The sequence below is a fragment of the Hypanus sabinus genome, chromosome 7, assembly GCF_030144855.1.
Source record: "Hypanus sabinus isolate sHypSab1 chromosome 7, sHypSab1.hap1, whole genome shotgun sequence".
NCBI lineage: Eukaryota > Metazoa > Chordata > Chondrichthyes > Myliobatiformes > Dasyatidae > Hypanus > Hypanus sabinus.
In genome coordinates this window covers 122,148,062-122,169,527 of record NC_082712.1, presented here as the reverse complement: position 1 = coordinate 122,169,527, position 21,466 = coordinate 122,148,062, and the positions used below count along the sequence as shown (strand labels likewise).

Genomic DNA, 21,466 nt, shown 5'->3' with positions numbered 1-21,466 from the left:
CCCACTGCATATTTAAATTTTAACAACTGCAAGGGGAAATATGCATGCACATTTAGACGCACACGTGCTGCACTTTCTATATAATGAGGCACTACCTGGCTGGTTTCCAAGCTCTGGCTACTAGTCTCAGGGCAGAAGCTTAATACTTTATTTCCATTTGCTAAACCAGAGTGAAAAAAAATCCTGATAATGAAGTTAAGTAATTAAATAAATTAAAAATGTAGAAAATGCCAGGAACATTCAGGAAATAGCAAGCAGTATCTGCAAAGAGAGAAATGGATTGATAGTTCAGGTTACTGATTCTTCACTGGGATTTGTAATAAATCATCAAACTGTTAATGTTCTGCTCTGTGCAGTTTCTGTCTGAACTGCTGAATATGTCAGCATTTTCTGTTTTTGTTTCAGAAACATAGTATTTTGCTTAAACAGCTAAAATTCTTCTGCAGTATAGAATTACAAACATTATATTAATTTTGAATCCTTTGTTGCTGGAGTATTAACAAAAATGTACTTCCACCAACATTTTCCTTTGGGTACTACAATGCTTTGTAAAATCTTATTTTCCCATCTTAGCGGATCCTTCTGGGAATACCATTATGCTGTCAATTGACCAGATTTATAGTAATTTTTTGTCTGTGCACTGTACTGCTGCCAAAAAAATCTCACATGCTATAATTCAGTGATAATAAACCTGATCTGATTCTGATATTTATGGTAAGGTTTTGAGTGTACATGGGAAGTGAAAGGCTTCTTGGGATTTGCTCCTTGCTTGACAAGGGATGCTGAAGAAGACATCGACCCTGTGGAACTGATACATCTTTTTGCTGTTAGAGGTGACCCCTGAATATTAATGAAGTGGCTGTATTGGAACTGAATAGAACAAATACTCCAGCTATCAAGCAGAATGGAACAAATTAGCCACAGGAGTGAATGTAAAACAATGAGAATAGTAGTAGCTAGTCACTGGAGAAAGTAGACAACAAGGCAAATATTGCAGGCTGTATCATCATTGCACTCATAGGGTGCTCTGTCCTTTTTAGAAGCATTGCCATCCATTCTACTTCAAATTAAATATAAAGATTTATCTCCTGCGTTTAGAAGAAATATATGATTTTTGTCCTTCCTTTTCTTTGAAGTGCGGGGGAAATCACCGAATTAATCAAACCATGTAAGCAAGTTTGGAACCTCAAGGGAAGTAGGGAGGTGGAATTTAAAGAGGCAGCAAGAAACCATTGTACCTTTCGGTTCCATTTGAGGTTTCTTTTGCATAATTGGCAGCAGATTCTGATCTGCCTCAACAGGAAATTCGGGGACCTTGTGTGTGTTGAGTCAAAGTTTTCAGGAGACAATCCAAGTCTAACATGGGGAATTGGGTATGCTTGGAAATTAGTTCCAAGAAGCTTGCGTCAGTCACACAATATAAAGATTCAAAAATTCAAGATTCAAGGTCTACTTATTATCAAAGAATGTATAAAATATCCAGCCTTGAGATATGTTTGCTTACTGACAGTCTTATGTAATATCCACGCCCATGTTGTCAGCTCTTTTGGTTTGCTTTGGTTTTAGTCAGCTTATAACACTTTAATTCCTTCTGTGTCTCTATGTTGAGTTCTGCCTGGTCCATATTTACGCAAAAAATTGCAATATTATTTTGCATGTACTTCCTAAATACTGTTTGGTATTGATATTCACGTCAATTTCTCAGACAGAGTTTCAGCAAGCATCAGTTTCTCCCGTATTCACAACCTTAAAATCTGAAATGAAAAAGTTTATCTTCCCTGAGAGATCTCTCATCGGGATGAACACAAACAACGTGCCAAATATACCTTTTTAAAAAGTAGTTTCAGATTATATGCAGAGATGCTAGATCATTGTTGTATCTGGAAGATAAAAAGATTAATTCTAGTTTAAGTGGAAAAGCCAAATCTAAGACTTGTGCACAGATCTCAGATCCAAGAAACATCCTTCTGTCCTAACCCTGGATCATTTGCAGTGGGTGGAAGGGAAAATTGGAGATTCAGACTAGCAAGACATTGAGATGCAGTTAAACCAGATAACTTCTGTTTGAGTTAAAATGAGACTCTATCTTGACAATGCTTATCAGGCAACTTGGTCATCTGGATCATAATGGCATTGCTAACTTATTCTAGTTAATAGGAGTAGTAGTGTAATCACTCGATAATGCCCTCATAATTTTATATACCTCTCTCAGATTATTGCACAATCTCCTATGTTCCAGGGAATAAAATCCTATTCTATGCAAACTCTCCTTGTAACTCAGGCCCCCAAGTCCAGTTAACTTTCTGGTAAATCTTTTCTGCACTCCTTCTAATTTACTAAAATCTTTCATATAACAGGGTTACAAAAGATCAGAATCAGGTTTATTATCATCGGCATGTGTCATGAAATTTGTTAACTTAGCAGCAGCAGTTCAATGCAATACATAACATAGAAGAAGAAAAAATAATGATTGATAAATTAATTAATTAATTACAGTTTATGTATATTGAATAGATTAAAAATCATGCAAAACCAAATAATGTATATTTAAAAAGTGAGATAATGTTCACGGGTTCAATGTCCATTTAGGAATCATATGGCAGAGGGGAAGAAGCTGTACCTGAATCTCTGAGTGTGTGCCTTCAGGCTTCTGTACATCCTGGTAACAGTGAGAAAAGGGCATGCCCTGGGTGCTGGGGGTCCTTAATAATGGACGCTGCCTTTCTGAGACACCGCTCCTTGAAGATGTCCTGGGTACTTTGTAGGCTAGTACCCAAGATGGGACTGACTAAATTTGCGACCCTCTGCAGCCTCTTTCATTCCTGTGCGATAGCACCCCTCAACCCCCTCCCCATACCAGACAGTGCTTCAGCTGTATACGAAACTCTAAATGTAGCCTTGCCAATATCATATGTGACTGCAACATTACTTCCCAATTTCAATACTCACTGCTCTGACTTAAGAAGGCCAGTGTCTCAAATGCCTTCTTCACTGTCCTGTGAGACTGCTTTCAGTGAACTGTACACTTGCCCTCCCAGCTCCCTCGGTTCTATAGCACTTCCCAGGTCCACCAAATTACCATATGAGCCCTACCCTGTTTGATTTCCCAAAATGCGCACCTCATATTTATCTGGATTGAAAGCTGTTTGCCAATCCTCAGACCACATAACTAACTGATTAAGATAACCTTGTAATTTTTCATAACTTTCTGCACCTTCTACAACAACATCTATTTTAGTATCATACACAAACATAACTATGCCTCATAAGTTCACATTCAATTAATTTATATAAATTACAAACAACAAAGTTCCCATCACACTATTGTGGCACAACACTGGACATAGGCCTCCAGTCAGAGAAGAACTATTCATCCATCACCCTCTGCTACCTACCACTGAGCCAATTATGAATCCAATCTGCTATAACCCCCTAGATCCCCAGGATATAACCTTCCAGTCCAGCCTACCATGAGGGACCTTGTCAAAAGCTTTGCTAAAGTCCATTCAGACAACATCCACTGCTCTACCCTCTTGGTTATCTCATCAACGAACTCCAAGAGACTTGTCAGACATGACCTCCCATGTACAAAGCCATGCTGATTGTTTCAAATTTGACCCCCGTCTCTCCAAATAGTTAGGTATTATCATTTCCCACTTCGACGATTATGTAGACCTTTTTGAGTGGGATCGCGACCCAATTTGCATTGAATTATGTGAGGGCAATTTGCATTGAATTATGGTGTTGCAAATTTGCAATGCTGATTTCACCTTATGCCTATCTGGATGCATCATCGCTTGGTATGGCTTTTCTCAGGAAGTTGCAGAGTTGTGGACACTGCCCAGTCCATCATGGAAATCAGTCTTATGTAAGATCAGTCTTATCCATGCATACACTTCAGATATGAGTAAATTGAAATAGTAAAAACAGGAAAACTGGATGAAGAATATGTAGATAAGCCTACAAGAGGAGAGGCCGTACTTGATCTGGTATTGGGAAATTTAACTGGTCAGGTGACAGATCTCTCAGTGGGAGAGCATTTTGGAGATAGTGATCACAATTCTATCTCCTTTACCATAGCGTTGGAGAGGCATAGGATCAGACAAGTTAGGGAAACGTTTAACTGGAGAAAGGGGAAATATGAGGCTATCAGGCAGGAACTTGAAAGCATAAATTGGCAACAGATGTTCTCAGGAAAATGTACAGAAGGAATGTGGCAAATGTTCAGGTGATATTTGCATAGGGTTCTGTATAGGTACGTTCCAATGAGACAGGGAAAGGATGGTAGGGTACAGGAACTGATGTGTACAAAGGCTGTTGTAAATATAGTCAAGAAGAAGAGCTTACAAAAAGTTCAAAAAATTAGGTAATGATAGAGATCTAGAAGGTTATAAGGCTAGCAGCAAGAACCTTAAGAATGAAATTAGGAGAGCCGGAAGGGGCCATGAGAAGGCCTTGGCGGACAGGATTAAGGAAAACCTCAAGGCATCCTACAAGTATGTGAAGAGCAAGAAGATAAGACGTGAGAGAATAGGACCAATCAAGTGTGACAGTGGAAAAGTGTGTATGGAACCAGAGGAGATAGCAGAGGTACTTAATGAGTACTTTGCTCCAGTGTTCACTACGGAAAGGGAGTTTGGCGATTGTAGGGATGACTTACAGTGGACTGAAACACTTGAGCATGTAGATATTAAGGAAGAGGATGTGATGGAGCTTTTGGAAAGCATCAAGTTGGATTAGTTACAAGGACCGGACTTATGTACCCAAGTTTACTGTGGGAAGTGAGGGAGGAGATTGCTGAGCCTCGGGTGATAAACTTTGCATCATCAATGAGGATGGGAGATGTTCTGGAGGATTTGGAGGGTTGTGGATGTTGAGATAGGGAGTAGAGATAGCCCAGGAAATTACAGACCATTGAGTCTTACTTCAGTGGTTGGTAAGTTGATGGAGAAGATTCTGAGAGGTAGGATTTATGAACATTTGGAGAGGCATAGTATGATTAGGAATAGTCAGCATGGCTTTGTCAAGGGCAAGTCGTGCCTTATGAAACGGATTGAAATTTTTGAGGATGTGACTAAACACGTTGATGAAGGTAGAGCCATAGATGTAGTGTATATGGATTTCAGCAAGGCATTTGAGAAGGCACCCCATGCAAGGCTTAATGAGAAAGTGAGGAGGCATGGGATCCAAAGGGACATTGTTTTTTGGATCCAGAACTGGCTTGTCCACAGAAGGCAAAGAGTGGTTGTAGACGGGTCATATTCTGCATGGCAGCTGGTGACCAGTGATTTGCCTCAGGGATCTGTTCAGGGACCCCTACTCTTTGTGATTTTTATAAATGGCCTGGATGAGGAAGTGGAGGGATGGGTTAGTAAGTTTGCTGATGACACAAAGGTTAGAGGTGTTGTGGATAGTGTGGAGGGCTGTCAGAGGTTATAGCCGGACATTGATAGGTTGCAAAACTGGGCTGAGAAGTGGCAGATGGAGTTCAGCCCAGATAAATGTGAGGTGGTTCATTTTGGTAGGTCAAATATGATGACAGAATATAGCATTAATGGTAAGACTCTTGGCAGTGTGAAGGATCAGAGGGATCTTGGGGTCCAAGTCCATAGGACCACTCAAAGCTGCTAAGCAGCTTGACTCTGTGGTTAAGAAGGCATACGGAGCATTGGCCTTCATCAATCGTGAGATTGAGTTTAGGAGTCGAGAGGTAATGTTGCAGCTATGCAGGACCCTAGTCAGACCCCACTCGGAGTACTATGCTCAGTTCTGGTCGCCTCACTACAGGAAGGACATGGAAACCATCAAAAGGGTGCAGAGGAAATTTACAAGGATGTTGCCCATATTGGGGAGCATGCCTTATGAGAATGGGTTGAGTGAACTCGGCCTTTTCTCCTTGGAGTGACGGAGGATGAGAGGTAACCTGATAGAGGTGTACAAGATAATGAGAGGCATTGATCATGTGGATAGTCAAAGGCTTTTCCCCAGGGATGAAATGGCTAGCACAAGAGGGTATAGTTTTAAGATGCTTGGAGGTAGGTACAGAGGAGATGTCAATGGTAAGTTTTTATGCAGAGAGTGGTGAGTGCATGGAATGGGCTGCCAGCAGAGGCTGTGGAGGTGGAAACGATAGGGTCTTTTAAGAGTCTCCTAGATAGGTACATGGAGCTTAGAAAAATAGAGGGCTATAGGTAAACCTAGGTAGTTCTAAGGTAAGGACATTTTAGGCAGAGCTTTGTGGGCTGAAGGGCCTGTGTTGTGCTGTAGGTTTTCTATGTTTCTAATATTGGGTTGAAATTACAGAGAAAGTGATGTGCAGGTAGACAAATAAAACAGAAGGGCCTCAATGAGGTAGATTGAGGGATCAATATTTCATCTTTAAAGTATCAGAGGTCCGTTGAAGGGTCTGATAACAGCAGAAAGAAGCAGTGCTCGAGTCTGGTGGTACATGTTTCTATGTTTTTACTTCTCTGTCCAATGGGAGAAGTGAGACGATAGAAGGACTGGGGTGGGAGGGATCTGTGATTATGTTCAGTGCCTTATTCAAGCAGTGGAAAGTAACAGATTCAATAGAGTCAATTGGTGTTTCCTGCACCAATGCTGAGCTTGCCATTTTTTTCAACTCTACCTCCAACTTCTACCTTGATCTAAATTTACTTGTTCTATCTCCGACACTTCTTTCCCTTTTCTCGATTTCACTGTCTTCATTGCTGGAGACAGATTATCTAACGGAAAGTGTAGTGTCTGCATTGCTGGAGACAGACTATCTACTGACTTTAAAGCCTACCAGCTCTCATAGTTGTCTTGACTATACCTCTTTTCACTCTGTCATTTGTAAAATTGCTATCCCCTTCAGTTCCTCCTTCTGCACCACTTTCATTCTCAAGATGAGGCTTTCCATTCTAGAACCTCTGAGATGTCCTCTTTTTTTCAAAGAATGGGGTTTCCCTTCCCTCACCATTGAAGCTACCCTTACATGCATCTCTTCCATTTCCCACACAACTGTCCTTACCCCATCCTCCCACTGTCATTACAGGAATATGGTTTCCCTTGTGTTTACTTACCACCCCATGAGACTCCATACCCAGCGCATCATTCTTTATAGCTTCCACCATCTCCAACAGGATCCTACTACACTAAGCATATCTTTCCTTCCCCACTCTGCTTCCCACTCATCCCTCTTTATTGATCTCCCACCATGCGCTTATCGCTGCAAGCTTGTCAAGCACTACAACTGCCCCTGCACCTCTCCCCTCACTACAATTTAGGCTGGTTTGCATGTTCACAGCTCTTTTCAAATCCTTGAGTTCTTCGGCTGAACAGTTGTCATACCAAATTGTGATATTAAGGAACAGTGGCACAAGTATAGGAAGATATTAATATAAAGATTTATATGTACTAGGAGCTTTTCAAATACAATAATTAGGTCAAAAATTTTGCTCAGGAAAACCGAACTGAAAAAGGACAGAGGATAAGAATATTTCTTTGAAATGATTGATAAGTCACCTGAGTTCAAACATATTTTGCCTGCTGATTATAAATATTTCAAATTAATGGTACCCTTTCTGTGTTGGTATGGATGGGTTAACATCTAACCCATAATTAACATACATCTTAATACTTCCTTCCCCCTCAGCATACCCAAGCAACTACAGACTTATCTTTCCACTGTGCAATATTCACTGTTTTCTCAACTGTTTTGCCCTCCTGAAAATGGATTTTACATGGCCATGATGCTTCAAATCATTGCTGTGTTCTGTTCTAAAATCCAATTGTATACCCAAAAAAAAAGCAACTGGAAATTGTACAAAGAGTTATTTGAAATGTTGTCAGACAGTTCTAGATCCAGAAAAATACCATATTGTGAGGCTTAAATAATTCCTGAAGAAGTTACTTTCTTTCCAATTTACTTTACTTTTCCTTGTGTTTCAAGATCTGCATATCACTGGCATAGTCAGGACTTACTAGCATTGCCAAGTGAATATGCACACCAATTTGAGATTACTCATCAATCCCACTCATCATGATAGCCTGAAAGCAGTAAAACATACCAAAGCTAACATCAAAGAGGGAAAGGCAGTATGAGAGGGAGAAAATGCCCAGATTCTTTAAAAGGGATGCAGAAGCTCTCAGTAGAGAGATATTTAGCAGGAAGGACATCCCGTGCATGTAGGGAACCAGGACACCAGCCAGTGCAAGCAAAGGGAGATTTGGGGGAGAAAAGTCCAGCTGTCTCCTTGTGTGAGACCCCTTACTTGATGGAGTAAAGTAGGAATATATTTCATGTTCTTGGCACTGGGTGGAAGAGTGGCACAGCTATCTCACAGCTCCAAAGACCTAGTTTCAATCCTGACCTTTGCCACTACCTGTATGACTTTCTTGTCACCACAAATCATCGGGCTTCCTCCAGCATCCCAAAGCTGTGTTAGTTTGAAGGTTAATTGTCCACCGTAAATTGCCTGTAGTGCATAGACGAGTGGTAGAATCTGAGGACAGGGACAGCATCATAGAATCGGGAAGAAGAGATACATCACAGAAACTATTTCACCAGGACGTTATCCCTAGGCTAGTCTTTGGGTTAAATTGATTTGTTTTCCATGATTTACGCATGAAAACCAAGTGCTCCATAATTTGGGCTCTCAAGACAAATTAATTGAAGTGGAAAGAATCTGGAAAACAGTCAACTGCACGGCTCTGTTCTTGTTGTCTGAAATTTGCTTTCATTTGGGGAATTAGTATTTCAAATAACCTAAGACATTCTCTGCACTTCTCTTACCGGGGTATCATTTGTTGGTTTAAAGTATGTACTTGTATGCTTTAAAGAGGGGAAGGTTTCTAACATGGGAAACACAAAACTACCACCCAGATATTTGACAATGTGGTATTACAGTTCCTTCAAAATACTTTAGAAAACCCAAATAATATCAAATTTGAAAAGGCTGGGAGTTACTTAGCATCACCTAATCCATAACTAAGTTAATCATAGTAATGGATTAGGTGGTGCTAAATTTAGCATTATAATGGAAAGCAAAGCTGGAGAAAGGTAAAGTTCCACAGTTCTGAGGTCCTGGGAAAGAAACTATACCATTAATTATAAGCCTATTAAATTTATTGTCACATTCTCACTTTAATAAATGGGCTGACTTAGTACCAGGACATATTGATGTTCATGTCTGTGACCTATTTGAACTCTTCATTAAAAGACTGGCCTATTGCCAGTCTATAGTCAGGCCTATCTCTCTGTGGGCCCCATTTACACTCTTTTTGACAAACAAATTGGCTTAACGCCAGTTTTTCTTGAGGCCCATTTACAGTCTCTCCTCCCTCTATTTTTTTCAGAAGCAAATTGGCCAGGTGCCAGTCTGTAATCTCTCTGGGTCACATTTATAGCCTGCTCTTCCTTTTTCTAATGATGTTGATGAAATCAGGTCGTAGTGAGACCTGTTCTAATGAAACCCACCAAAGAATGAAATCCATACATGATTTAGTTACTAATTTTCAAGAATGAATGAGAAGGAGGAGCAGATAGAAGAAACTATGACAGTCTCTTTCTTGCCCTGGTTCTATGAAGCTCTACCAGTAACCTTCATCGTCTACTAGATAAGGACCTCTTTGACAAGAAGCTCATTTTGTAATTGAGTTTGAGTTGCTAGACCATATCAGTGGACAAATGAATCCACTACATTTGTGTGTTCTGGGGTCATATATAGACCCAAGTGAAGTAGGGCTGGCAAATGTTCTTTTGGGTGAACTAGAGAGTTTTTTTTATGATGATCAAGTAGCTTTGTGATTAACATTATAGGTGCCAGTTTTAGATTACTAATTAAAGCTCAACTAGAACTCATGTCAGTCCCAAATCTCCATCCACAATAGTCCCACAGTCTCCATAATCCATCTGACTTTGACTTTTACAGACAGTGTGAAGCCATCATCAATATTCATGTCAAATTGGCAATGAGCTCAGGCCATGCATTGTGGAAACATAAAATAATCACCCTTGAGGATTTAATTTTTTACTTCCTTCCATATGCCTCTGCCTGTACCATTGTTCCTGTACTCTCCAAGTGTTATTAAAGGGCCAGAGAGCATTTTGGGCAGCTAGATTTGAAAAATGTGCTTTGTATAGAATGAATAAATAGTTCTTCTTTCCATGATGTACGTTAAACAGTTACCATCACAAGTGACAGAAAAAGAAAATCAGGAAGTTAGTAAATGATTCTGATTCTGATTCTGATAGTGTCTCTTTTCCAAAATATGTAGTGAGAAACATAGTTCAAAGTACACTGATTATCTACAAGATGTATATATCAACACATACAACCCTGAGATTAATTATCTTGTGGGCATTCACAGTAAATTCAAAGAAACACAATAGAATCATTGAAAGACCATACATAGTAAGATGGACGAACAACCAGTGTGCAAAAGACAACAAACTGTGTAAATACAAAAAGAAAAATAATAATAATAAATAAATAAGCAATGAATATCGATAACCTGAGATAAAGAGACCTTGAAAATGTGTCCTTAAGTTGTGGCAACAGATTGTTCTATGTTACCAAACTGGAGGCTCTAGAGTTGCACAGATCAGGGAAGGATAGATAGAACATAGAGCAATGCATTAGAGGTCCTTCAGCCCACAATGTGCTGACCCGGTAACCTCCTCTAAGATCAATCCCTCAGAACACTCAATTAGTGTTGGGGTGAGTAAAATTGAGTGAAGTTATCCACAGTGGTTGAAGAGCCTAATGGTTGAGGGAAAATAGCTGTTCCTGAACCTGGTGGTACAGGTTCTGAGGCTCCTGTATTTCATATTAATTAATGAATATTTAATTTAGTTTGTTACTTATGTGTGATTCATCTGCAGAGTTTAATCCTTACCTTCATAAGTTTTGTGTGTTATGTGCTTTACACCCTAGTTCAAAGAAATGTCTCATTTCTATATTCATTGTATCGTTACAAACATTATATACATGCATATAGTTGAATGACAATAAACTTTATTTGACGTGACTTAATTATACCACTTTCCTGATGGCAGCAGAGAGAAAAGCCTGGATGGTGGGGGTCCTTGATGATGGATGCTGCTTTCCTGTGACAACACTCCTTATAGGCGTGCTAAATGATGGGGAGAGCTTTACCTGTGATGAACTGGATTGTATCCACTACTTGCTGAGGGTTTTTCCATTCAAGGGCATTGGCGTTTCCAGTGATGCAACCAGTCAATATACTCTCCACTGCAAATTGATAGAAGTAGACTCTTTGGCCCTTTGAATCTGCTCTATAATTGCTGCTCGTCAATTTTTGTACCATACTCCTGCTCTTAGCCCTAGTCCCTTGATGCTTTTCGTATTTAGAATTTGTATCTTAAAATATTTCAGGAATTTACAGCTCTGCAGTGGTGAATTCCTATAAACAATTTCTTTTCACCTTATTGTAAACCCTTTTCCTTGTAACCTAAGACTGTGACATATTGGATAGATATCTCGGTCAGGGAAAGCATCCTCCCTGCATCCAGTCCATCTACCCTAACTGAACTTTGTGCTTCATTTATATCCCCTCTCATTCTTCTAAGTTCTGGTTACTGCAGAGCAAGTCAGTTTAACCTCTCCCTAAATAAACATCTGGTGAACTGTTGCTGCAACTCCTCTGTGTTGAGTTCATCCTTCCTTGGTCAAGGAGACCAAAGCCAGATCTGTATAAATCCAGTCCATTTGACGTGAAGTGAAGTGTATTGTAGTTAATTAGCAGCGGAGCATGATGTGTAATGAGTGGAATAATGTTGTGATCAGTCAGCAAGTACTGTGAAAGGGTTGACCCAACATAGCAGCAATAATCATATAATTGGAATCTGATCAGTGCGATCCATAGTATATCTATCCAGTAGCTTGAAACAACTTTGAAATGTTGTGTACGTTTCCTGCCACTACAGTATTAGAGAGAGTCCTGAGAGGATTCACCAGGATGTTGCCTGGAATGGAGGCCACCAGTAATGGGGAGAGATTGGATAGGCTGTGCTGGTTTGAGGGGTTGAGAGGTGACCTGGAAAGTCTATATAATATTATGAGGCATAGGTGTGATTGATAATCAAAATCTTTATCCCATGGTAAGGGTTCCAATAGGATATAGGTTTAGGGTGATAAGAAGGAGAATCAAGAGGTAAGTTTATTACATAGAAAATTGTTGATACCTGAAATGCACTTCCAGAGAAAGTGTAGAATCAGATACAATTACTACAGTTTATGAGGTGTTTAGACAGACACTTAAATAGCTAAGGCATGGAAGGACATGGTTCTAATGTGGGCAAATGGAATTAATGTAGATGGGCCAAAGCATCAGCATGGACACAGTGTACCAAGGGGATTTGTTCCTGAGCTGTTCAACTCAATGACTCAAAGCCTCCGGAACATAAGTCAGTGAAGACTTAGGCCTGACACTCACGCACCATGAGCGATGACTTTATTAACAACAAACATACTTACTTAGACATTTTCCAGCACCCAGTATTCCCACACCTTCACTCCACTCCCACTGATATTGCCAGTCTTGTTCAAGGTCCCTGGAAAGCAAGGAAGAAACAGTCCACATACTTAGAGTACTTAAGTTTTGGAGTGGAGATTAGGGTAGGAATTTCAGAGAAAATAATAATTGACTGCTGAAGGGAACACTACTACCCTTGTTATCCAATGGAGAAGGAGACATGGCTTTGTGACAGTGGTGTGAGATCTGGCTGAAGTCTGCAACCAGGGTAGGTTTGAGGTTTGGGTTGTTACAAGGAAAACTTTCATTGAGGGGTAAGTTTTTTGTTGACGAAGACCTAGTAGAAGTTGATTCCCAGTCACAGTATTTCCAAAAGACAAAGCAAGCTCGTGTGTGTTGTTGGACCTGCTTCTACATAATTGGTTCCAACACCCTGCAGGTCGAGCAGTGCTCTAGTAAAGCCCATGTTGGACATCTCTTCCCGTATCTGGGCACCTCCTTGTGTTAATGGTTCAAGAAAACAATAATAGACTCTGGAGAATAAAATTATGGTCGCATAATCCATGCCACCTGTCCTGGTTTGCTTTAAAAAAATTGTTCCCATAGAAGTAGGTGCCACGATTAACGCGATGCTATTACTGCTCAGGGCATTGGAGTTCAGAGTTCAATTCCAATGCCATCTGTAAGAAATCCCCGTGAGCACAAGAGTTTCATCCAGGTGCTCCTGTTTCCTCCCACAGTCCAGAGGCACAGCAGTTAGGTTAATTGGCCATTGTAAATTGTCCTGTGATTAGGTTAGGGTTAAATAGGTGGGTTGTTGGGCAGTGAGGCTCGCTGAGCTAGGAGAGCTTCGTCTGCATTGTGTCTCTAAGTTAAAATAAATAAATAAATGAAGTTCAGTTACAAAGAACATGTAAATGATGTGATGTACAATAGAATTTCAAGGCAACTTTCAAGACAGTACCATAGCATTAATTAAGAGGGTCTTTTTTTTTCTCAAACTGATGAAATTAAATGATGATTAGGCAATTTTATGAGGAAGGAAGGAATATAAGATGATGCTGGGGTCAGAGAAGATACTAATGAGGAATTAGGCACAGATGTGAAAAGCTGAATTCCAGTTTTAGTGTTGTAGTTTCTTTTGCAATTGTGCACTGAATTCTGTGTAATTCTCACCAAAAATCAACTGGAGCTTTCATATGGAAGGGAACGAGAGCGGGGGGGGGGGGGGGTGCGGGGACTGCAGCAGCGATCGAACACTGGAAGCTATTAGGAACAAGCAAAAGAAATTTAAAAGGTCAGTGGCAATCCACACTGTTTTAAGTGGTTTAATATGGAACAAGTTGGCCCTACCTCTATGCTGTCCCAAGGGGGATCAGACAAACACACTCTCAAGAAACTTGCTTATGCTACCTTCAGACCAGGTTGAAATTAACTAATTACATTTTTAGAGAATAAGCAAGTTAACAAATTAGAAGGAAGCAGAAAAAACATGAACTTGCTAAATTTAATTTGTTAATAGTAGAATTTGTTTAAAGTATATGGCCTAAAGAGTATTTTCTAACGCAGTCAGCACTCCATAACTTTTCTGCACCCTTCCTTTACAAATATTGCCACTACAAATAATTCACTTATGAAGTAATCTTATCAATTTACAATAATTTGCATTTATGAACAGCATCCTGAAAGGTTTAACAAATAATAATTAAGCATAACCAATTCAACAAACCACAAACAAAACTGGCAGGCAGTTCTGGGTGTTGGGCAAGAGGTGAATGAAAGTGTACGGAACATTTAAAACCACAAATGAAGATGGAGAAGAAATAGTTTGGGAGTGGTCAGATAAAAGAGTAAAGCTGGAAAAAACATAACATGCTGGAAGAGTCTCCAGTCATCAGCTGAAACGGAACTAGACATCAAGGGCAGTTGTAACCCAAGGACAGGGAGTGACTTGAGCTATGGACAGGATTGCAAAGACGGTTTGGACATCAGCTTCATTTTATTTTCTGCATGTTGTGCAATTGATTTTAAGCCTGAATCGACTGCAGTGCTAGCTCAAAGTTTCTAGCACAAGTCTTTCATTGGATGGTACTGTGCACAGACATAAAGTACACAGGGGACAGGGTAGGGATCACTCCTGGTGCAATGCCCAGTTGACATCTCCCTTATGAAGCAGATTCACACATAAGCAACTCGCAGTCATCGTGGGTCTTACACAAGAAAATGGACCCTAACAGCCTAAAAGGGTCCTGCCAAAGGGTTTCGGCCCAAAACGTCAACTGTACTTTCTTCCATAGATGCTGCCTGGCCTGCTGAGCTTGTCCAGCATTTTATGTGTGTTAGCCTAGAATATTTAAAAGGTTTGTGTTGGAGAGCCCAGCATTGAAGGTGTGTGAGACTGTCAGTGACTACTTTGGAATGACTCTGGAGTCATGCAGTCATACAGAATTGAAACAGGCCCGTTAGCACAACTGGTCCATGCCAAACAAGACTCCCATCTAAGCTAGTCCCATTTGTCTCGGTTTGACCTACGTCCCTCTATGTCAAAGGGTTCCCAATCTGGAGTCCACAGACCCCTTCGTTAATGGTATTGGTCCATGGCATAAAAATATGAAGTCAGTGACAGCTAGGGCATATTCATTCAGGTATGAAGATGTCATACCAAGCTGTGATGCCTCTGGATATGCCGGTATCCACACAATTAAGAAGGATTTTTTTAACCAGAGTAAATCTGTGGAATGCTCGGCCACAGACAACTGTGAAGGCCAAGACTGTGGGTACATTTAAAGTGAAAATTGATAGTTTCCTGCTGAGTCAGGGCATCAAAGATTATGGCATGAAGGTGTGTGGGGTTGAGTGGGATCCAGTATCGGCCATGATGGAATAGTGTAGCAGACTTGATGGGCTGAATGGCCTAATTCTGATTATGTCTTACAGTCTTATGGTCTAAGGCTCAATGGAGAATGCCACTAAAGTCTAACAGTTATTATATTGCTGCATTAACCTCTTGAAGGATGGTGACTTCATGTAGTACATTCAGCTTTCTGAAGCACAATTACTGAATCCAATTGCATGAGCCCCAAACAATGGGCTAGCACGGTGTCAGAGCCAGCTGAGTTGCTGCCTCATTGCAAAAGCGACTGGACCCGATCTTGACCTTTGTTACCCCCTATGTAGTTTGTAAACTCTCTTTGTGACCATGTGGGTTTCCCCATAGGTGCTCCGATTTGCCCCCATGTCCGGTTTGCAGGTTGGTATACTAATTGGGCTCTGTTAATTGCTTCTAATTTGTAGGTGAATGGCAGAAACTGAGGGTAGTCGATGGGAATATGATCAGAATAAAATAGGCACATGTTGGATTTGTGCAGATGGGGATTTGATCGTTTCCACAGGCCTAACGGACTGAAGGGCTTTTTCTGTGCTGTATGGCATTCTGTGACACCAACCAGGCTTTCAGATAACTAAGCAGCAAGGAGGAATCAAAATGAAGTAGCCTTCTTTATTTCTATAAGCCAGTGAAATATTATTTTATGACCATTCTTCCGAGAATGCAATTTGTTTATTTTGAATGGAACTGAAAATAGGGTGGTTTTCCATAAATGACAGGTAGGTTGCTAATGCAGGCGGCAGACTCACATGTGGGCACAAAGCTGAAATGCCCCACCAAGTCAGGATATACCGGGTATACAGTGGTTGGTGGGAGGCGGAAACAATGGGGTGTGTGTGTGTGTAAAGAGAGACACCAGTTCACCACAGTACAAGGCCAATTAGATCAGCCAGAGAGCAAACACAGAAAACAAGTCAGATCATTCATATTGAGGCTGCTGTGAGTTGGAATAGTGATGAAATAGCCACTTCCTCATTTGCATGTTTCTCTCTGGTGACGTCATCTATGGCCATGGATCAGCTGTTGGCCAATAACCCCATTTGTAGAAATTTCCTCCACCAACCTAGTATAAAACCAATGACATTACTCTCAGCCCTTATCATAAGTTCTACATTTGAGCTTTCAAATCCATTGTTGGCTTCTTAATAAGGTTAAATCCGATTTTCAAAACAGCCAGGCAGTTGTGCAAAAGTCCAAGCTGAACTTCAAACCACAGGTTCTGTGAGTTACTATGAATACTTACTTTCACTTACCTCAGACTCTCCACCACTGAAACTCTTATCTACACTATTGTGATTTCTAGACCTGATAGCTGAACAATTCACTGATGGGCAAAAGCATGTCAGAAAATAGGTCTGTCCAAGAGAACCTCTGCCAGCATATCCCTATGCCATTAGTGTGGAATTTTTATACACACAACTCATGCAAGATGTAAGGGAGGCTAATAACTTTGTCTTCCTCATTAGTACTTGGTAAAGGCAAGCAATTTCAGGAGTCCTGAAAATAAGCTGCAACAAATTTTACTAATTGATGACACCTCGGCATACCTTAAATGAGAAGTGTCCATGGAATCTTACCACCGCTGGAAGATATTGTGCTTGTTGGGGGGCATTGATACCAATTACGGGAACAATCACGTAGGTATGTGAATTGTCCCAAAGATTGGTTCCAGAGTTAGGTGAAGATTAATGACCACCCACTTGATTAATGTTAGCAATCAATTCCAATTCCTATGTCACAACTAATCCTGCTGTTCTGTCACTGTGAGTAACAAGGCTGTTCTATCTCAATGCCAGATTGCATTGCTGGTATAGATGAAGCAGGAGAACCCTGCTTTAAATACTTGCACTTTACCAAACACATTTTGGAATTTTATATATAGCACATTAACTGCATTTCCCTCATTGATCCTCCTTGTTACTTCCTCAAAACAAGAGTATTCTCAATTTAGATACAATCTACTGTTAACAAATTCATGTCATGTGCTTCTAACGAATCCAATCTTGTCTGAGTGGTGGACAATTCTGTCCCTGATTACTATTCACAGAACTTTCCTCACCACCAAGCTGAAACTCTAGGTAGTACTGGGTTTATTCTTCTAACCATTTTTTTTGGACAAGGGGATAATATTTCCTATTTTCCATCCTCCAGCAATGTTCCTGAACTGATAGATGTTTAGAAAGTTATGGTCAATGCCAGCGCAATTTCCTGGCTTTCTTTTTTTTAGCAACTATCCCTCTGAACCAGATGTTCTATCTACATTCAAATACACCTCATCTTTCTAGTACTTTCTCTTTCTCCATATTTAGTCCACTCAGGATCATAATTATATCTCAAGCAGCATGTTTTCCCTTGGCAAATAAAAGGAGGGAAACTATGCTAATCTTTTATTGACCACTTTTGCAGTATTGCCTACAGTTCTTAGCTCCTTGACGTGAGAAGGACTTAGAAGCACAGAAACAATCGCAAAGATTCACATGGAAGATATCTGAAGGGACAGAGAGTACAAAAAATGTATAGACAGAGGTTCTTTCCCTTCAGCAATGGCAGTTGATGAGCAGCCTTCTAGAAGAATTCAGAAGGATAAAAGGTGGATATTGAGAGAATCTTTCCATGTGAGGAGAAGCATATCTAGACACCATAAGTAGGTGACTGTTACCATGAAATCCATTAAGGAATTGACAAATGACAAGCTCACCTAATGTGAGGTGAGGAAGTGAAAACTGATACCAAAGGATGATTGAAGTGCACGGTCAAATACCGGTAAGAGGAAGTTTGGACATGCAGTTGAGGGAGAAAGTAACAGAGGGTTTCACTAATACATTTACATGAAGGGAGGCATGAAAAGAAGATTGGAGCAGAACATCAATAAGATGGTTGGGCTGAATAGTACTGTAGGTTCCAGTACTGCATATCATTATAGACCGCCAGAGTTCCGTTTTTAATTAGATGGAAAGAGAGGGGAAGTCAGGCTAGCATATGTTATGATGTGCTTCATTATCCCAGAATGTCCCAGCAATTTTCATGGTTAATGGGGACTTTTTGTAGGAAATGAAGCAGCTAACTTCCACAATGAGTAATGTGATAATGTCTAGAAAATCTGTGTCAGGGAAGCTGATTGAGCGATAGATATAGGCCACTGTTATAGAAGGTAATCCCCTACTCTTCTAAGAAATAGTGCACTGAAATTTTTACATCAACTTTATGGGTTTCTGTTTGATGACTTGTTGGAATGGCAGCATCACCCTTAATATTGCAGTACCTCATCACTATATGAGTATCAGGTTGAATGGTTTGCTTGGATCTGGAATCAAACTGGAGGAATGCTGTAGCACTTGTATTTGCTGCAGCCCGTACAATGTTGCCATTATTTGGCGGATAGGGCAAGTGAGGATGGATTCGAAAGATGAGGAGGGAAAAAAGAAATTGAGAAGTCAGCTTAGACACCCACTTTCTGCATAGGCTGTTCAAATTCATCTAAGAACAATACTGTTAGCCGTCCCACACTTTATCTTCCCACCTGCCAGAACTCATCGAGAGTTTGCAATGCACCAATCTGGTACAGCAATTTCTGCAGCGTGATAACGTCTACATATCGAGGATACTTCATGAGCTGTGAAGCACATTGGAATGAAGAGATTGGTGGCTGAGGAATGAGTGTCCTTTAATTTTGAGAAATTACAATGATCAATGGTTAAGGAAATATAAGGTGTGATTATTCAGGGAAACGAACACACTAAAATTTATTTATTCCAACCATTATTCTTCATCATTAGCACAAGTTAAGTAAACTTTAATGCCAGATGTTGACCCTATCAGAGTTCAACAAAAGCAAGTGGTGTTGTAAATATTGGTGAATGGGACCTTATTCAAACCTTGTTTGTGTGCCAGATATAGCTAACATGGAATGCTAACTTCAAGCTGCAGCTCATTTCAGTTCTGTTTTCAGGGAATTTTCCTAAAAGCAACCACACCTTCTGAAAGCTGCTGTGTGAAACTGTAAGGTGCTCCAAAGTACTCCAGAACTACAGTGGTGATAGGGAAATAACTGCACATAGCTCAAGTGTTTTACAAAAATGTTCTCAGTATATGAATCACTCTGGAAGACCAAATCTGTTAGACTATACCGAGATGACTGAAGCATGTGTTTATAATGCATTTGGGACTCTGTCAACATTCTGTACAAGGATGAGACTCACATGCATTAGGTAGCTTTGGGCAGTTACTTCATCACCTGCCAATCTCCTCAGGTCAAAGTCAGCAATGTCAGGAAAAGCTTGTTTGTTTTCTCCATCATGCCAGTGTCAGCAGTGTGGTTAAGATTGATCTCCCTAGTTCCATTTAACGTGGACCTCAGCAGTTAACTAGAATTTAACTGTATAGTTTCCTGAATCTGAAATGCTGTGTTTAGACAAGTTGCTGCTGTTTTTGGGAACTTAACAATCAGTGGCGCAAGGCCCTCAAGCAGCGTTGCACAGCAGATCACTGGTATAGTCAGAACAGATTCTGTAATTTCTGGTAGTGGCTCCACTGCTGACAGTTCTGGGCATGACTTGGGGCCTTGATTTATGGAGGCATAGTAGTAAGGCCTATGCAATTTAGGATGAAAACATCCCATTTGTGATGTTCTTCCAAGAGCAAACCCAAAGACTTGACTCTGGTTGTTAAAGTGTACTGAATCTGTGTGAATGACATTGTAGCTAGTAATGGAGAGGGGGAGGTTAACACCAGCAGCTTGTATTTCAATGAAACACAGTTATAGTCTTCCACTCAATGACAAGTCATGAAAACATTACCAAGGGCAGAGAAACACTGGAAATTGGCTCCTCTCTCTCATAAAATATGCATTTACATCCAACCTTTTCTTTCAATAACCAGATTAAATAAGCCAAGCAGGACTTTCTCCCATAACTTCTGGGGTCACAAACATGATAGTAGAAAGTGGGTGACAGGCAACTGAAAATATTGCCTAGCTCTGGGATCAACAAGAATGAAAACAAAAATTGATTAGGTTTGAACTGGAAGGATGCCAGAGTGTGATAACTTTCCACAAACTGCTCCCAGCAGATCCATTCGTTACTTTGATTAGAATCATTCTATTTTTTTTTGCATTCTTAATATTTTACCTTATTCTACTTCAAAGCTTCAAAACACTGTGTAATGATTTATCTGTACGAACAGTATGGAAGGCAAGCTTTTTGTTGTGTCTTGGTATATGTGACAATAGGAAACCAATACCAGTACTATATGAAGATCTAAGGAGAAATTATTTGATTGAACTTCCAATACTAACCAGCATCCTACCCTCTCTCTGTCAGTGGGTGCATTTAAAGCAGAGATCAATAGGTTCTTGATTAGCCAGGAAATCAAAGGGTATGGGGTGAAGGCAAGGGGGTGGGGATGACTGGAAGAATTGGATGAGCCCATGATTGAATGGCAGAGCTGACTCGATTGGCCAAATGGCCTACTTCTGCTCCAATGTCTTATGGTCTCTCTCGATATTGCAGTTTAGATTCAACCTCAGCTTATGGCTGTACTGGTAAATGTGAAGCATTTAAAGTTCAAAGTTAAAAGTAAATTTAAAAGGAAAGTTCAAACTTCACATATGTCACCATATACCACTTTGAGCTTCATTTTCTTGCGGGCGTTCACAGTAAATACAAAACAACAAACAAACAAAAATCAAACAAAATATTACTAACAGTAAAAAATAAGCAATCATGTCAAGAACATGAGATGAATAGTCCATGAAAGTCAGTCCAAAGGTTGTAGGAACAACACAGTGTTGAGGTGAGTGAAATTAACCCCCATTGGTTCAAGAATCTGATGGTTGAGGGGTAATAACCGTTCCCAAACCGGATGCTGCAGATCCTGAGGCGCCTATACACACTTGCTGATGGCAGTAGTGAGAAGAGAGTGGGGGTCCTTGATAATGGACGCTGCTTTCCTGCCACTGCGCACTGTGTTGATGTGCTCCAAGGTGGGGAGAGCTTTACCCATAATCCTACTTCTTGGAGGATATTCCATTCAAGAAGATTGTTGTTTCTATAAAAGTTTTTCAAAGTTTTAGGTGACATGCTGAATCTTGGCAACGTTCTA

General features: G+C 40.3%; 1 protein-coding gene and 1 long non-coding RNA gene across 2 annotated transcripts in view; one reads left to right on the top strand and one right to left on the bottom strand.

The window, feature by feature from the left end:
* The window catches only part of LOC132397142 (potassium voltage-gated channel subfamily KQT member 1), a 795,097-nt gene that overhangs the window by 735,211 nt on the left and 38,420 nt on the right, over window positions 1-21,466 (top strand). The window lies entirely within an intron of this gene.
* Window positions 1-21,466, bottom strand: part of LOC132397144 (uncharacterized) — a 62,755-nt gene that overhangs the window by 35,074 nt on the left and 6,215 nt on the right. The window contains exon 2 of the long non-coding RNA XR_009513274.1: window positions 12,483-12,559. This is a non-coding gene — a long non-coding RNA (uncharacterized LOC132397144). The remainder of the gene's footprint in view (window positions 1-12,482; window positions 12,560-21,466) is intronic.